This window comes from Rhinopithecus bieti, unplaced genomic scaffold (genome assembly GCF_001698545.2).
Source record: "Rhinopithecus bieti isolate Rb0 unplaced genomic scaffold, ASM169854v2 scaffold_32422, whole genome shotgun sequence".
NCBI classification, from domain to species: domain Eukaryota; kingdom Metazoa; phylum Chordata; class Mammalia; order Primates; family Cercopithecidae; genus Rhinopithecus; species Rhinopithecus bieti.
Window position 1 is genome coordinate 2997457 of NW_016814631.1, and position 17893 is coordinate 3015349.

The following is a 17893-nucleotide window of genomic DNA, read 5'->3' on the forward strand; positions in this document are numbered from 1 at the left end:
TTTTTTGAGACGGAGTCTCACTCTGTCGCCCAGGCTGGAGTGCAGTGGCATAATCTCGGTTCACTGCAACCTCCGCCTCCTGGGTTCAAGCGATTCTCCCGCCTATTTACCTACTTTTATGCCAAACTATTTTTACTACAGCTTTATAATTCTTGAAATTAGGTAGTATTGGCTCCCACACTGTTCTTTTTCACAGTTGTTTAAAGTTCTTTAAATTTCCATACTAATTTTAGAATCACCTTGTGCATTTCTATAAAAAAGCCTGCAAAGATTGTAATATGTTTCTTAAATCTATTGAGTAATTTGGTGAAAATCAACATTTTAACAAAGTTGAGTCTTCCAACCCATGAACAGGACATACAGTCACTTCTCAGTATTGAGATAATAATATCTCAATGACTGTTATGTGAATTAGCAATTATTGAACCAATGCTCCCAGGAAAACTAAAGTATTAGGTTCTTGAAAGCTTCTGGTCACATTTTTCTGAACTGATCATACGTCATGTTTTATGTGTTTCTGTTTAAAGACTTCTTGTTTAATATGTATTACTAACGTATGTTATTGATTCATTAACATTGAACTCACGTCCAACAGTACTGTTTAACTCTTGCCCGAATAAAGCTTATCTAATACACATATTTTCTCCGTAAGGCATATCAGAGCATCCTTGTACTTAGAAACACTATATGGCACTTAAACATTACATTTTAAACATCATTTTAAACATCAAAAAAACCATCTTTGTAAACATCAAAATAACCAACAAAAAGCACAAACATGCAAAAAATGCAGTACTAAATAAACCAAGAAAGGGCTATTTGCTTACAGTATGAAACTAAAATAAGAAAGCAGAGCACTGTCTTGTTCGATCCCATCTGGGTATGTGTGCACTGGTTAATTCAAAATGTTTTGCCCCTGCGGGTGTCTGAGAATGACCACAAAAGCACTGCAAGTATTGGTTTTGGGGTTACAAATAAAAAGTAGTAAGTCAATTCTCAGGTAAGGTATCCATGAATAATGAGAATCAACCGTATCTTATTTAGGTATCCTTTAATTTCTTGCAGCAGTATTTTGTAGTTCTCATTTTCTTTAACATATTTTGTTAGACTTATCCCTAAGTAGTTCATATTTTTGATGCTTTTGAAAATGCTACTCTTTTATTTTCATTTACGACTATTCTCTGCTAAGGTATAGAAACACAATTGGTTTTTGCATAGTGCTCTTCTATCCTGCAACTCTGCTATACTAATCCATTAGTTCTTGTACGATTCCACCAGATTTTCTACATAGACAATCAGGTCATCTGTGAATAAGGACAGTTTTATTCATTTATTTCCAATCTGAATACCATGTATTTCCTTCTCTTGCATGATGGTATGGGCTAAAACCTCCATGGCAACGTCAAATGGAACTGGTTAAAGTGGACATCCCATCTTCTTTTTTTAAAAAAGTGTCCAGTTTTGGCCTGGTGCGGTGGCTCACGCCTGTAATCCCAGTACTTTGGAAGGCCAAGACGGATGGATCACGAGGTCAGGAGATCGAGATCATCCTGGCTAACCCGGTGAAACCCCATCTCTACTAAAAAATACAAAAAAATTAGCCGGGCATAGTAGCGGGTGCCTGTAGTCCCAGCTACTCTGGAGGCTGAGGCAGAAGAATGGCGTGAACCCAGGAGGCGGGGCTTTCAGTGAGTCGAGATCGCGCCACTCCAGCCTGGGCGACAGAGCGAGACTCCTGTCTCAAAAAAACAAAAAGTGTACAGTTTTTCACCAGTAAGTACAACGTCAGCTAATAAGGTTTTTCACAGAAGCACATTAGCAGACTGGGAAAGTTCACTTCCTCTCCTAGTTTGGCGAGAGTCTTTAAGATACTGAATATTGGATTTTATCAAATGATTTTTCTGCATCTATGGAGATGATCATGTGATTTTTGCTTTTTAGTTCGTTAATATAGTGAATTACACTACTGATTTTTTTGAACATTAAACCAACCCCACATTCCTGGGATAAACCCTACATCGTCACGACATATTATCCTTTTAATAAACTGTTGAATTAGATTTAATAAACTGTTGAATTAGATTTTAATAAACTGTTGAAACTTTGTTTAGATTTTTGCAATTATATTTATGAAACATACTGGTCTGTAATTTCCTTAAAATGTGTTTGTCTGATTCTGGTATCCCAGTAATGCTGGCATCATGAGCCTTGTAAAAAATTTCTTCCACTTCAGTATTTTTAAAAGCATATAAAATTGATATTATTTTTTCCTTAACTGGTATAATTCACCAGTGAAACTATCCGGACCTAGAGTTTTCTTTGTAAGTAGACTTTTACTACAATTTTTATTTCTTTAACACATGAAAAGCTACTCAGCGCCAGGCATGATAGCTCATGTCTGTAATCCTACCACTTCAGGCCAAGGCAAGAGGATCACTCGAGCCCAGGAGTTGGAGACCAGTCAGTGCAACATGGTGAAACCTTATCTCTACAAAAATTAAAAATAAAAAAATTAGCCAGGCATGGTAGCATGTGCCTGATATCCCAGCTAGGAGGCTGAAGTAGGAAGATCACTTGAGGTCAAGGCCACAGTAAGCTATCATCAGACCATTGCTCTCCAGGCCTGGGCGAAAGTGAGACCCTGTCCCAGAAAGAAAAAAAAAAAAAATAAGCTATTCACGTTATCCATTTTCTTCTTCTTCCTTTGGGATTAATTTGCTCTTCTTTTTCTACTCTTGTTAAGATGGAAGCTGAAGTCATTTGAGTTATTTGAGTTCATTCTTTTTTCAAAATATATACATTTGGTGCTATAAATTTCTCCCTAAATACTGTTTTAGTAATATCTTCTAATGTTGTATTGCTATTGTCATTTAGTGTAAAATACTTTCTAACTTACTTTTCCTTCTTTTTAAATCACAGATTACTTGTATTTTTTAATTTCCAAATATTTGGAGATTTCCCAAGAATCTTTCTGTTAATGATTCCTAATTCCACTGTAATCAGATAAAATTTTTTAATCACTTGAATCCTTTTGAATTCATTTAAGACTGTTTCATGGCCAGGCACCGTGGCTCACACATGTAATCCTAGGAGTTTGGGAGGCAGAGGCAGGAGGATCACCTGAACCCAGGAGTTCTAGACCAGTCTGGGAAACACAGTAAGATCCCAATACTACCAAAAAAAAAAAAAAAAAAAGAATATTAGCTGGGTGTGGCGGCACACATCTATAGTCCTAGATACTTGGGGAGCTGAAATGGAAGGGCTGTTTGAGCCCAGGAGGTCAAGGCTGCAGCGAGCCACAGTGGTACCACTACACTACAGTGTGAACAAAGCAAAACCCCACCTCCAAAAAAAGAAAAAAAAAGAAAGGTGCTCTATGGCCCAAAATATGGTTTATCATTGTAAATGTTTTGTATAAACTTGTGAACAAATGTGTATTCTACTCTTTTTACGTAGAGTGTTCTATAAATGCAATCAGGTCAGGTTGGTTAACAGTTATCCAAGTCTACTATATCTTTGATGATTTTCTGTCCACTTATATCAATTACTGACAGGGGTTACTAAAATCTCCAATTATGACTGGATTTCTCAATTTCTCCTTGCATTTCTATTAGTTTTTGTTTCATGTGCTTTGAAGCTTTGTTATTAGGTGCATAAACATGTAACATCATTATGTCCTCTAAACTGACCTCTTTACCATTATAAATGAAAATGACCTCCTTTATCCCTGGAAATATTCCTTGCTCTGAAATATACTTTGATATTAATATAGCCACTCCAAGTTGCTTTTGACTAGGTTACCATATTATGTCTTTTCCCATTCTTTTAACCTATTTATGTTTATAAACTATTTCTTGTAGGCAAGCATATAGTTGGATCTTGCTTTTATATCTAATCTGACAAATTCAGCCTTTAAATTGGAGTGTTTACATGATTTACATTTAGTTTGATTATTCATATGGTTAGGTTTGATTCTATCCTCTTGCTATTTATATTTTTTATATTTATTATATATTTGGTGTTTGTTCCTTTTTTCTTCTTTTTTGACCTTTGTTGAATTATTTTGTGTGACTCCATTTTATCTCGTTTTTATTAGCTTATTATTGTAATTCTCTTTTATTGGCTTATTATTGTAACTCTCTATTTTGCTATTTTAGGGGCTAGAGTTTATAGTATACATTTTTAACTTACCACAGTTTACCTTCCAGTGATATTATCACCTCACACAGAGCAAAAGAATCTTATAACAGTATACCTCCATTTCTCTCTCCCTGCCTTTTAGCTATTGTTATCATGCATTTTACTTTTAGGTAAGTTATAAACCCCACAACAGCTTGTTAATATTTTTTGCTTTAAACAGTCAGTTATCTTTTAAGGAGATTTAACTAATAAGAAAAAAAAAATTATGTATTTACCCAAGTAGTTACCATTTCCAGTGTTCTTTCTTTCATGTAACTCCATATTTGCATCTGGTATCATTTTCCTACTGTCTGAAGGATTGCTTTTAAATTTTCTTCCAGAGGGGAAACGTTAGCAATAAATTATTTCAGCTTCTGTGTTGTAAACATCTTTAACTCATCTTTGCTTTAGAAACATATTTTTGTCAGATATAGAATTATGGATTGGCATTTTTCATCTTTCAGTACTTTAAAGATGCTTCCCCCAGTTTTTTTGCTTATATCGTTTCTGATAAATCTATTAAGATAATCATCTTTATCTTTCTTCCTCTACACACAAAATGACCATACCTCTTTCTCTGACTGCTTTTGAGATTTTCTCTTTATCATTTGCTTTCAACAATTTGATTATAATGTACAGTAAGTCCTCATTTAACATCGCCAATAGGTTCTTGGAAGCTGCAGCTTCAAGTGAAACAAAGTAGAACAGAACCAATTTTACCATGGTCCAATCGATATAAACAAGGGTTAAGTTCCTACAGTGTATTTCTAGTTACAAAAACATCACCAAACTTCTAAATAAATACCAAAACGCTTCTAATATTAAACAATGAAATAAACGTGAGCTACACATACACTTAAGAAAGATTAACAAAAACAACTAAGATAATTATTTACCCAATTTTTCTAGTTCAGGGTCACAGGTGGTCAGAGCATATCCTAGCCGCTCAGGGCACAAGGCAGAAACCAGCCTTAGAGAGAGGATGCTATTCCATACTAAAGTGCACGCGCACGCACACACACACACACACACACACCGACTCATTCACTCATACTGGAACAATCTAGAGAAGCCAATTAACCTAATGTGCACATCTTTGGCAATCAAGAGAAGCCAATTAACCTAATGCTCACATCTACCTAATGTGGGAGGAAACTGAAGTCCCGGAGAAAACCCATGCAGACATGGGAAGAACATGCAAACATCACACCAGTCGTGGCTCCAGCCAGGAATCAATTCTTTTTCTCTCATCAACATCATGACAAAATGATGTTAAAAGTAACATTATTTGAGGACCTGCTATACCTTGGTGTAGTTTTATGTTTCTTATACTTAAAACTCATTTATCTGTAGGTTTATGGCTTAAATCTAAAACATTTTTGGCCATTATTTCTTAAAATACATTCTTCTGTGTATTACTTCCTTTGAGAACTATAATTATTCATCTATTTGGCTGCTTGAGTGTCCCACAGCTCACTGACTTTTTTTTCTTTTTTCTCTATGCTTCATTCTGGATGGTTTCTATTGTTCTGCCTTCAAGTTCATTCGTAATTTTTTCTGCAATGTCTAATTTACCATTAATCTCATACCGTGTATTTTTCATCTCAGTCGTAGTTTTCATCGTTGTAAGTTTGATATGGGTCTTTTTGTCTCTTCTATATCTCTAACTCTTTGAACATATGGAATACAGTTATAATGTTTTAATGCCCTCTGCTAATTCTATCATCTGTGTCAGTTCTGTGTCAATTTTGATTGATGATTCTCATAATTATGGATCATATTTCATGCTTCTTTGCATACTTGGTGATCTTTCACTGAATGACATACCCTGTTAATTTTACCTTGCTATATGACTCCTATCTTTTCGGACTTTGTCCAGGGATACAGTTGAGTAATTTGGAAATAGTTTGTTTAAGTCTTGTTTTTATTATTTACTAGTTCGCTCCAGAGCAGCAACATCTTCTCAACTCAGAGTCTGCCAGGCTCCACAACTCAGTTTCTACTTTCTATGTCACATGCTGGAAAATCTCTCACTGCAGTAGGCCTGGGCAATTGTAGGACTCACCTTGTTTGTTTCTTCTCTCTCAAGATTCACTGACCTGAATGTCTTAATCATTGTTTCTACATATTTTGTTTTTTTTTTTTTTGGAGAAGAGGGGTAAGATTGTTTCAAGAGGACAGTAAACACGATCCTTGTTACACCACATGGACCAGATGAAAAAGTCCCCATCTGTCCTTGTATATTTAATCTATCTGTGTCTATTTAAAATGAGTTTCTTATAAACATCGTAAATATACGTCCCTGACTTACAATGGTTCACCTTATGATTCAACTTTACCATAGTGACAAAATGATATGCACTCAGTAGAAACCATACTGAAGTACCTATACAAGCATTCTATTTTTCACTTTCAGTATCACGTTCAATAAATGATGACATATTTAACACTTTATTATAAAATATGCTGTATGTTAGATGATTTTACCCAACTGTAGGCTAACTTAAGTGTTCTGAGCATATTTAAGGTAGGCCTGGCTAAGCTATGATGTTCAGTAGGTTGTGTGTGTGTGTGTGCATACATATATATGTATATATATTTTTTTGAGACAAGGTCCCACTCTGTCACCCAGACTAGAATGCAATGAAGACATATAACTCACTGCAGCCTTGACCTCCTGGGCTCAAACAACCCTGCCACCTCAGCCTCCCGAGTAGCTAGGACTACAGGTGCACACCACCACATCCAGCTTATTTTTGTATTTTTTGTAGAAACAGGTTTTCACCATGTTGTCCAGGCTGGTCTTGAACTCCTACGTCCAAATGATCTGCCAGCCTTGGCCTCCCAAAGTGCTGGGATACAGGCATGAGTCACCATGCCCAGTTAATTACGTGTATGAAATACATTTTTTACTTTCAACATTTTCAACTTACAATGGGTTTATCAGGACCTAACACCACCATAAGTCAAGGAGCATCCGTATTTGAGTCTTGCTTTTCTATAGAATCCGACAATCTTTGCCTTTTAAATTGAGCATTTAAGTCATTTACATTTATTATAATTATCAATATTACTAGATTTATATCTACTGTTTTGCTAATTTTTTGTCCTGTTATGTGTTCCTTTCTTCATCTTTATCTATCTTCTTTTAGACTGATTATTTTTTAGTATCCATTTTATATCCTACATAGGCTTACTATTCTAATTTTGTCATATAGGAATTGTAAAACATACACAGCCTACCTTCAAATATCATACCACTTCATGTATGATACAAGCACCTAAAAATTCTGTACTTCCCTACCCCTTACCCCATTCTTTATGCTACTTACATCAATTAATTTCTATGTATAAGCCCTCAAGGCATTGTTAGTACTTCTGTTTTAGTCAATTATATTTTTAAAAGTCAAAAATGGGCCAGGTGTGGTGGCTCACAGCTGTAATCCCAACACTTTGGGAGGCCAAGGTGGGTGGATCACTTGAGGTCAGGAGTTCAAGACCAGCTTGGCCAACACGGTGAAACCCCATCTCTACTAAAAATACAAAAATTAACCGACCATGGTGGCTCACGCCTGTAATCCCAGCACTTTGGGAGGCCGAGGCAGGTGAATCACTTGAGTCCAGGAGTTGGGAGACCAACCTGAGCAACATGGCAAAATCCCTTCTCAACAAAATATACAAAAATTAGCTGAGGATAGTGGTGCATGTCTGTAGTCCCAGCTACTTGAGAGGCTGAGGTGGGAAGACTGCTTCAGCCTGGGAGGTCAAGGCTGCAGTGAGCCATGATCATGCCACTGCACTCCAGCCTGGGAGACAGAGCAAGACCCTGTCTCAACAACAACAAAATGTTTATTTCAATACCACCAATTTTCAGCTATTTGATTACGATGTGCTTGGTCAGTTTTCTTTGTTTTTTTTTTAAATATTCCTTCTACTTTAGGTTGACTTCTTACCATCATCTACAGGTTTATAGTTTCCACTAAACAGAGAACAGGGGTTCAAAGTCATTATTTCTTAATGTCATTCGCAGCAACCTGGATGGAACTGGAGACTTATTCTAACTGAAGTAACTCTGGAATGGAAAACCAAACATCATACGTTCTCACTCATAAGTGGGAGCTAAGCTTGTGAGGATGTAAAGGTGCAAGAATGATACAGTGGACTTTGGGGACTTGGGGAAAGGGTGGAAGTGGTATGAGGTAGAAAAGACTACACATTGAGTACAGTGTACACTGCTTGGCTGATGGGTGCACCAAAGTCTCAGAAATCACCACTAAAGAACTTATTCATGTAACCAAATACCACCTGTTTCCCAAAAACCTGTTGAAATAAAATAAATAAATAAAAGTCATTATTTCTTATAATATTTTCTGTTGCCCCTCCCTTCTACTAGGACTCTAATTACACATGTCTTAAACCACTCGGTATTTCCCACAGCTCATTGATGCTCTGTTTTTTTCTTTAGTCCTTCCACCCTGTGCTTCATTTTGGATAGTCACTATTGTTATCTATTCAAGCCTACTGATGTGTGTCTTATCTGCTATTAATCCCATCCAATATATATTTTATTTCAGATATTGCATTCTTCATCTCTATTTTTATATCTTCTATGTATTTCCACATCATCTTTCTGTTTTCCCCTCGCTTCTTAAACATTTAGAGCACATTGGTAGCAACTCTTTTTATATCTTTGTCTGCTAAATCAATCATCTTTATCATTTCTGGGTCTCTATTCAGGAAATTTTAAAATCCTGGCTATGGGTCATATTTTCATTCTTCTTTGTAAGCATTTTAATATTTTATTGAGGTAAAATTGACATAAAATCTAATTAATCCATTTAAAGTGAACATTCAGCTGGGCACGGTGACTCACTCCTGTAATCCCAGCACTTTGGGAGGCCGAGGCAGATGGATCACTTGAGGTCAGGAATTCAAGACCAGTCTGGCCAACATGGTGAAATGTCTCTACTAAAAATACAAAAATTAGCTGGGCATGGCGGCAGCTGCCTGTAATCCCAGCTACTGGGGAGGCTGAGGCAGGAGAATCCCTTGAACCCAGGAGGTGGAGGTTGCAGTTAGCTGAGATCACGCCACTGCACTCCAGACTGAGCAACAGAGGGAGACTCTGTCTCAAAAAAATAAATAAATAAAAAATAAAGCGAACATTCCTGTGGTACTTAATCCATTCACGGTGTTGTACAACTACCACCTATACCTAGTTCCAAAACACTGTTATCACCCCAAAAGGGAATTCAGTATCTATTAGGCAGTTGCTTCTCATTCACCCTTAACCCCAGGCCCTGGCAAGCCAACAATCTGCATTCTGTCTCACAGATTACCTATTGTGAATATTTCACATAAATGGAATCATACAATATGTGACCATTTGTGTGTCTTCTTTCACTTAATATGTTTTCTAGGTCCATCTGCATCGTAGCACATATCTGTACTTCATTTCTTTATCGCTAGACAATATTTTATGGAATGTAGACTACTACAATTTGTTTACTCATTCATACACTGATGGACATTTGGGTTGTTTCCACCATTTAGCTAGTGTAAATAGTGCTGCTATGAACATGTGTGGTCATGTATTTGTTTGAGTACCTGCTTTCAATTCTTTAGGGTATATACCTATGAGTGGAATTGTTGAGTCATATGACAAGTCTATGTGTTCCTTTGAGGAACTGTCAAACTCTTTTTTCCACGGAGGCTGAACCATTTAACATTCCCACCAGCAACATATAAGGGCTCTAGTTCCTCCACATCATCCTCAAAACTAGTTACTGCAGGTCTTTTGATTCTGGCCATCCTAGTAGGTGTGAAGTGGTATCTCACTGTGGTTTTCGTTTGCATCTCCTTGATCACTAATGATGTTGAGCATTAATGATGTGTTTATCTTCTTAGAGTAACTGTCTATTCCAAGTCCTTTGCCCATTTTTTAGGTGAGCTTTTTGTTGTTGTTGAGCTGTAAGTTTTCATTCTTGTATTTGGCCATTGGTCCATTATAAGTTAATTTTTATACATGGCATGAAGTAGGGGTCCAAATTTATTGTTTTGCATGTGCATCTCCAGGGGCCCCCAAACCATTTGTTGAAGAGAGTATTCTTTCCCCACTGAATCATCTCGGCATGTTTGTTAAAAATCACTTGCCTACAGATATATTAATTCTGGACTCTCAATTTTATTCTATCAGTCTCTACATCTATCCTTATGCCAGTACCACACTATTTTGATTATTGTAGCTTTGCAGTAAGTTTCATAATTGGGAAATATAAGTCCTCTGGCTTTATTCTTCTTTTTCAAGACTGTTTTGGCTATTTGGATCTGTTGCAATTCCATATGAATATGAGGATCAGCTTTCCAACTTTTGCAAAAAAAAAAGGCCAATGGAATTTTGATAAGAGATTGCATTGAACTTGGAGACTGCTTTGGACAGTACTGCCATCCTAATGGCAATGTAAAGTCTTCCAATTCGTGAACACAAAATGTCTTTGCACTTATTTAGGTCTTCTTTATTTCAACATGTTTTGTAGTTTTCAGTGCACAAGTCTTTCGTAAGGAAGTCGACTCCTTTAGGCTTCTGGATGCTACTATAAATGCAATCTTTTTAAATTTCTTTTTGGACTGTTCATTGCCGGTATATAGAAACACAAATTTTGTGTGTGTGTGTTATATTGTACCTACAACTTTGCTCAAGTTATTTATTAGCTTTAGCAGAGGTTTTTCTGGATTCTTTGGGATTTCTATATACAGGACTATGTCATCTGCAAATAGAGACAGTTTTATTTCCTTCCAAATCTGTATGTCTTTGTTTCCTTTTCTTGTCACACTGTTCTGGCTGTAACTTCCACTATAATTTGAATAACTGTGGTGAGAATGGGTATCCATGCCTTGTTCCTGATCATAAGGGCAAAGATTTCAGTCTTTTACTATTGAGTTGGATATTAGCTGTGGGTTTTTTCATAAATGCTGAATGTTGAGGAAATGTTAAAAAAAAAAAGTTCCCTACTATTCCTAATTTTGAGCACTTCTATCACGAACAGCTGCTGAATTTTGTCAAGTGCCTTCCGTATCAATTGAAACAATCATGTGGGGGTTTTCCCCCCTTCGATCTATTAATGTGTTGTACTACACCACCCTTACATTCCTGGGAATAAGTCCCACCTGGCCATGGTGCATATTCCTTTAAATATGCTGCTAGATTCAGTTTGCTAGTATTTTGTTGAAGATTTTTGCATCTGTATTAATAAGGAATATTGGCCTGTAATTTTCTCATTATGTCTTTGTTTGGCTTTGGTATCAGGGTAATAATACCGGCCTCAAAGAGTGAGTTAGGAAGTATTCTTATTCTCTCCTCTCCAATTTTTTGGAAGAGTATGAGAGGGATTCTCATACTCTTCAAATATTTAAATATTTGGTAGAATCCACCAGAGAAGCCATATGGTACTGGACTTTTGATTGGGAGTTTTTGTTTTGTTTTGAGATAGGGTCTCACTCTATCACCCAGGTTGGAGTGCAATGGCATAATCATGGATCACCGCAGTCTCAACCTCCTAGGCTCAAGTAATCTTAGTTTAGAAGGTTTTTAAACTAATTCAATCTGTTCACTTGTAAGTCTGTTATATTTTCTATTTCTTCTTCTGAGTCAGTTTTAGTAATTTATATTTCTAAAATGTGTCCATTTCACATTTCTAAATTTCTAAAAATGTGTCCATTTCATGTAGGTTATCTAATCTATGGCATAAAATTGCTCATAGTATTCTCTTTAATCCTTTTTGTTTCTTTAAGGTCAGTAGTAATGTCCCCGTACTCACGTCTAGTTTTAGTTATACCTCTCTGCACTTTTTCTTTGTCAGTCTAGCAAAAGGTTTGTCAGTTTCATTGATCTTTTCAAAGAATCAAACTTCTGGTTTCACTAATTCTCTATATTATTTTCCTATTCTCTATTTCATTTATCTCCACTCTAATCTTTATTTACTTCCTTTTTTCTGGTAGCTTTGCATTTTCTGGTTTCTTTAAGATGTAAAGTAAGGTTATTTATTTGAGATATTTCTTATTCTTTTATGTAGATGTTTATTGCTAATAATTTCCCTCTCAGGACTGTTTTCACTGCATCATTTAAATCACATATATTGTTTCCATTTTAATTTGCCTCTAAGTATTCTCTAATTTTCATATATTCGTAAATTTCCATATATTTGTAAATTTTCCAGTATTCCTTCTGTTAATCATTACTAACTTCATTCCACTGTGACTGGAGAAGATGCATAGCATGATTTCAATCTTTTTAAATTTACTGAAACTTGTTTTGTGGTCTAATATAGCCTGGAGAATGTTTCATGTACACTTTAAAAGAATACATATTTTGGCAGGGTGCAAGTGGCTCACGCCTATAATCCCCGCACTTTGGAAGGCCGAGGCAGGTGGATCACCTGAGATCAGGAGTCTGAGACCAGCCTGGCCAACACGGCAAAACCCTGTCTCTACTAAAAATACAATAATAGCCGAGTGTGGTGGTGGACACCTGTAATCCTAGCTACTCAGGAGGCTGAGGCAGGGGAATCACCTGAACCCCAGAGGCAGAGGTTGCAGTGAACCAAGATGAAGACATTGCACTCTAGCCTGGGCAACAGAGCGAGACTCCATCTCCCAAAAAAATAAAAACAAACAAACAAAAAAAAGAATATATATTTTGCTGTTGCTGAATGTTCTGTGTATGTCTGTTAGGTCTAGCTAATTTATACTGCTGTTCAAGTCCTCTAGTTCCTTAGTGATATTCTATCTAGATGTTCTATCCATTGCTAACGTCGAAGCAAGCATTTTGTGACTGAATGACAAAAACTAAATTTTACATTGTTGGGTTCTGAATTTTGTTGTATTCTTCTAAACTGTGTTTCGGTGCAATTAAGTTACTTGGAATCATTTGGAGCCCTCTGAGGACTCTTCCCAGTGCCCTACGTATTCTACGACATCCTTTACTGTGCTTAATAGGAACACGACTATTTGAAGCCTTATGTGAACTCTGGAAATTGTTTTTCTTAGTGCTTTCCAGAAGTGCTATATTTTTCTCTGGCCTCAGGTAGGGCCTGTCAAGCATCTACGAAATCAGAACTCAGCAAAAGACTCCAGGAGAACCCTCTGGAGATTTCCAAAATGCATGCTCACTTGTTCATGCTCTCTTGCTTTTTAGTGTATGCTTCCCCAATGCCAATCCCAACCCCCACAGCTCTTTTTTCTCTGGTACTCTGCCCTGCAATTCTAACCACCTTGATCTTCCCAAATTTTTATCTTTGTCTTTTTATCTCAGTAGGACTGCTGGGCTCTGTTTTGGTTCCTCCACACCTTGCACTGCAACCAATAAACTGCCTCTAGGCTCTGCAGTAAGCTGTTACAATTGAAGGGCTTTACCCTCATTTGTTCCTATTCTCTCAGGGATCACAGTCTGGTGCTGCCTGTCACCAATGTTTAAAAGCTATTGTTTATATATTTTATAAATTCTCAAGTTATTTAAGGAGGATGAGTACATTTTTGCTACAAAACAAATTACCTCCAATTTTGTGGCTTTAAAAATCAAGCATTGGCCAGGCACGGTGACTCACACCTGTAATTCCAGCACTTTGGGAGGCCGAGACAGGAGGATCACCTGAGGTCAGGAGTTTGAGACCAGCCTGCCCAACATGGTGAAACCCTATCTCTACTAAAAATACAAAAATTAGCCAGGTGTGGTGGTGCACGTCTGTAGCCCCAGCTACTCGGGAGGCTGAGGCAGGAGAATCGCTTGAACCTGGGAGACAAGAGGTCACAGTGAGCTGAGATCATGTCACTACACTCTAGCCTGGGCGACAGACCAAGACTCCAACTCAAAAAAACTAAAAAAATTAAAAAAAATAAAAAATTTCTTTTTTTCACACAGTTTCTGAGGGTTGGCAGTCAGGGAACTGCTTAGATGGGTAGTTCTGGCTCAGGATCTCTCATGAGGTTGCAGTCAAGATGTCAGCGGGACAGATGTTTAGGACTGGAAGCCTGACTAAAGCTGGGACATCTGCTTCCAAGAAGGCTCACTCACATGCTGTTGGCCAGAGGCCTCAGTTCCTTGTTGGCTGTTGGCAGAAGGCCTCAGTTTCTCACAGCATGGGCCTCTCCATCAGGCCGTTCACAACATGGCAGCTAACCTCAGAGGGAGTAATCCAAGGCTGGGGGTAGTAAGGGAAGGAGGCGGAGTCATATTTGTTTTATGAATAACCTATCCTGGCCGGGCGCGGTGGCTCACGCCTGTAATCCCAGCACCTTGGGAGGCCGAGGCGGGCGGATCACAAGGTCAGGAGATCGAGACCATCCTGGCGAACACGGTGAAACCCTGTTTCTACTAAAAATACAAAAAATTAGCCAGGCGTGGTGGTGGGCGCCTGTAGTCCCAGCTACTTGAGAGGCTAAGGCAGGAGAATGGTGTGAACCTGGAAGGCGGAGGTTGCAGTGAGCCGAGATCGTGCCTCTGCACTCTAGCCTGGGAGACAGAGCCAGGCTTTGTCTCAAAAAAATAAATAAGGCCGGGCGCGGTGGCTCAAGCCTGTAATCCCAGCACTTTGGGAGGCTGAGACGGGTGGATCACAAGGTCAGGAGATCGAGACCATCCTGGCTAACACGGTGAAACCCCGTCTCTACTAAAAAAAATACAAAAAAACTAGCCAGGCGAGATGGCAGGCGCCTGTAGTCCCAGCCACTTGGGAGGCTGAGGCAGGAGAATGGCGTAAACCCGGGAGGCGGAGCTTGCAGTGAGCTGAGTCTCGACAGAGCGAGACTCCGTCTCAAAAAAAAAAAAATAAAATAAAATAAAATAAAATAAATAAATAAATAACCTATCCTAAGAAATGATCTATCACTTCCATCATGCTCTATTGGTTCCACAGATAAACCTCAATGTATAATGTGTCTGGGGATTATACCATGGTGTAAATACCGGGATGCAGGGATCATTGGGGGCCATCTTGGAAGCTGGCTACACATAAAACAAATCCAGTTCCCATTATACCAGCATAGGCGAAAGTAGAAGTCTTTCTTACACATTTTAACCTCCTGATGTTTACTATTTTTCTTATCCCCTAACTGTAGGCTATATCCTATGGCTACAAGAGAGATGAGCAGATTATAGATCCCCACACCCAGTCTTGGAAAGAAAAGTAACTACTACTAAGTAGTAGCAACTTTTAAGAGAAAAGAATAGAGTTCCTGGTGCTTGTGGCAAGAAGCAGGAGGACCTCGAAGCCAATGTGGGCTTGAGAAAGTGGTTCATTCCTCCAAATACTTTACTCAAGTATCTACCTAAATGTCTGCCATCTGCCCTCCTTTCCCACCAATTTCCAGAGTCAGGCAGCAATAGCCAACAGCAATATTAATAGCCAAATTAATAGCAGTAGTAACAGGAGCAATGCTAAGCATTTTGCCTTTGTTATCTCAATTACTCCTCACAACAAACCTCTGAGATAGCCATCATTATTCTTTAAACTCTAGACTTTGTTTCTTGGTAATCATACTCTGGTCTTACACTATCCAGTGTAATAAAAACTGTCTTTTTTTTATTTTTTTTGTAACACCTAGCTCCCTCTTGCCCTACAGGGTTCTCCTACTCCTTTGACACAGAAAAATTCTGTCTTGTCCTGCCGTCATCCCTTCCACTTCAGTTAGGCCTTAAAGCTTCTTCTTAGCTTCCATGTTCCCAACATCTACTACCAAACCTTACTAAAAAGAACTACCAGACTACTTTGATCCCTGTAAATTCCCAGTTGCTAGGCTCTCCCAATACAACAACTGCCTAATATAGACTTTTCCAATTCCTTAGGACACACTGACCTGTCAAGTCTACCTCACTAGCTAATCTCCAAAACTTGGCCCTATTTCAGCTACTCATTTAAAAATATTATTCACAGCATGTATCTTCGTAATTTACATTTGCTGTAGCTTACTGTTAAAATGAGTTCCTTTTCCCAGGGGACCTATAATTAATGATCCGGGAGAAAGGACCAAAATATACCATACTCATACACATTATGGTACCCCAGAAACTAGTATACTCCTATTAGTTATCTGTTGAATAATGAGTAAAAAGTATAGAGTAATGATTATAAATACTAACTCAGAAAATTATCAGGGGACATAATCCAAAGAATGTTATTTACAAATAAAAAGAAATAGATGACAGTAGACATATATAAGCAATTCACAAAAGGCAAAACACGAAAGAACAAGAACTATTTAAATATTACAGAAACACAAAGTAAAATATCACCTTTTGTCAGACAGATTGGCAAAGACTGAAATTTTGTCAAGGAAGTAAGGAAACAGGTAGATACACTTCTGGCAGATATAACTTTGTCTTTTGGGGGGCTATACACCAAATATCTTTAAAATCCACATACATCTTTGACTAGTATTTCCATTTCTAATAATTAATTCTAAGAAAATAATTAGACAAACAGATGTATATTACAATAATTCACTATGGCACTAACTACAATACAAAAATCTGTCCAACAATAAGGGCTTTGTTAAATTTTAGTACATCCAAACTAAGAATTATTATTAAATCACTTCAAAACATTACATATTGTATAAACCCAGTTTTTAAAAAGTAACATATATTCACATAAAAACATACCTGCATAGAAAAAAAATCTAGAAGTATACACCCCAAAATGTTACCAGTGATTATCTCTGTAAAAGAAGTGGAATTTTTTGTGACTTTTTTTGTTTGTTTTTTGGGTTTTTTTTTTTTTTTTTTTTTTGCTTATTACACCTAATTTTCTATAGTAAGCATAAGTTGCAGATGGATAATAACACACATTCTTAAAAGTCAAAAACAATAACTACGATCACAATTTAAAGGCAGAAAAGTGCTATTATCTTAACAGAACATGGAACATTCATGTTCCATGATAATACTAAAGTTAGGCAAAGTTAATAACAAATAACCTAGTATTCGATAGCCTAGTTTTTAATTAGTTTTAGTAACACATATGGAAGAATCTGTTACAAATAAAAAACTATGTAGCCCGGGCGCAGTGGCTTACGCCTGTAATCCCAGCACTTTGAAAGGCCAAGGTAGGCAGATCACGAGGTCAGGAGTTCAAGACCAGCGTGACCAACATGGTGAAACCCCGTCTCTACTAAGAATACAAAACTTAGCCAGGCATGGTGGCGTGCGCTTGTGATCCCAGCTACTCAGGTGGCTGAGGCAGGAGAATTGCCTGAACCCGGAAGGCGGAGGTTGCAGTGAGGCGAGATCATGCCACTGCACTCCAGTCTGGGCAACAGAGTGAGACTCCATCAAATAAATAAATAAATAAATAGCAAGCATCTAATTCAGGTGTCTTCAGAAAACAAAAGACTTTCCAAACAAAAATGTAGTAGTAATCCTAGAGACAATGTTGAAAATCACATAGTAAAAATCTCAACTGTTTCAAACTGAGAATCAACTTAAGTCCCCTTTGCATGCCTAGGGTCTCATTCTGTTAACCAGACTGGAGTGCAGTGGCATGATCACAGTTCACTGCAGCTTCAACCTCCCAGGCTCAAGTGATCCTCCACCCCAGCCTCCCAAGTAGCTGAGACTACAGGCATGTGTCACCATATCTAACTTATTTTATTTTTTGTAGAGATAAGAGTCCTACTATGCTGCCCAAGCTGATCTCGAAATCCTGGTCTCAAGCAATCCTAC

General features: G+C 37.7%; 1 protein-coding gene across 6 annotated transcripts in view; it reads right to left on the minus strand.

The window, feature by feature from the left end:
• The window catches only part of STAU2 (staufen double-stranded RNA binding protein 2), a 344502-nt gene that overhangs the window by 315145 nt on the left and 11464 nt on the right, over positions 1-17893 (minus strand). The window contains exon 4 of one of the 6 annotated variants that reach the window (XM_017851602.1): positions 16835-16890. The exons of the other annotated variants lie outside the window; for them this stretch is intronic. The gene's annotated coding sequence lies outside the window, so the exon portion shown is untranslated. The remainder of the gene's footprint in view (positions 1-16834; positions 16891-17893) is intronic. 6 annotated transcript variants of the gene reach the window in all.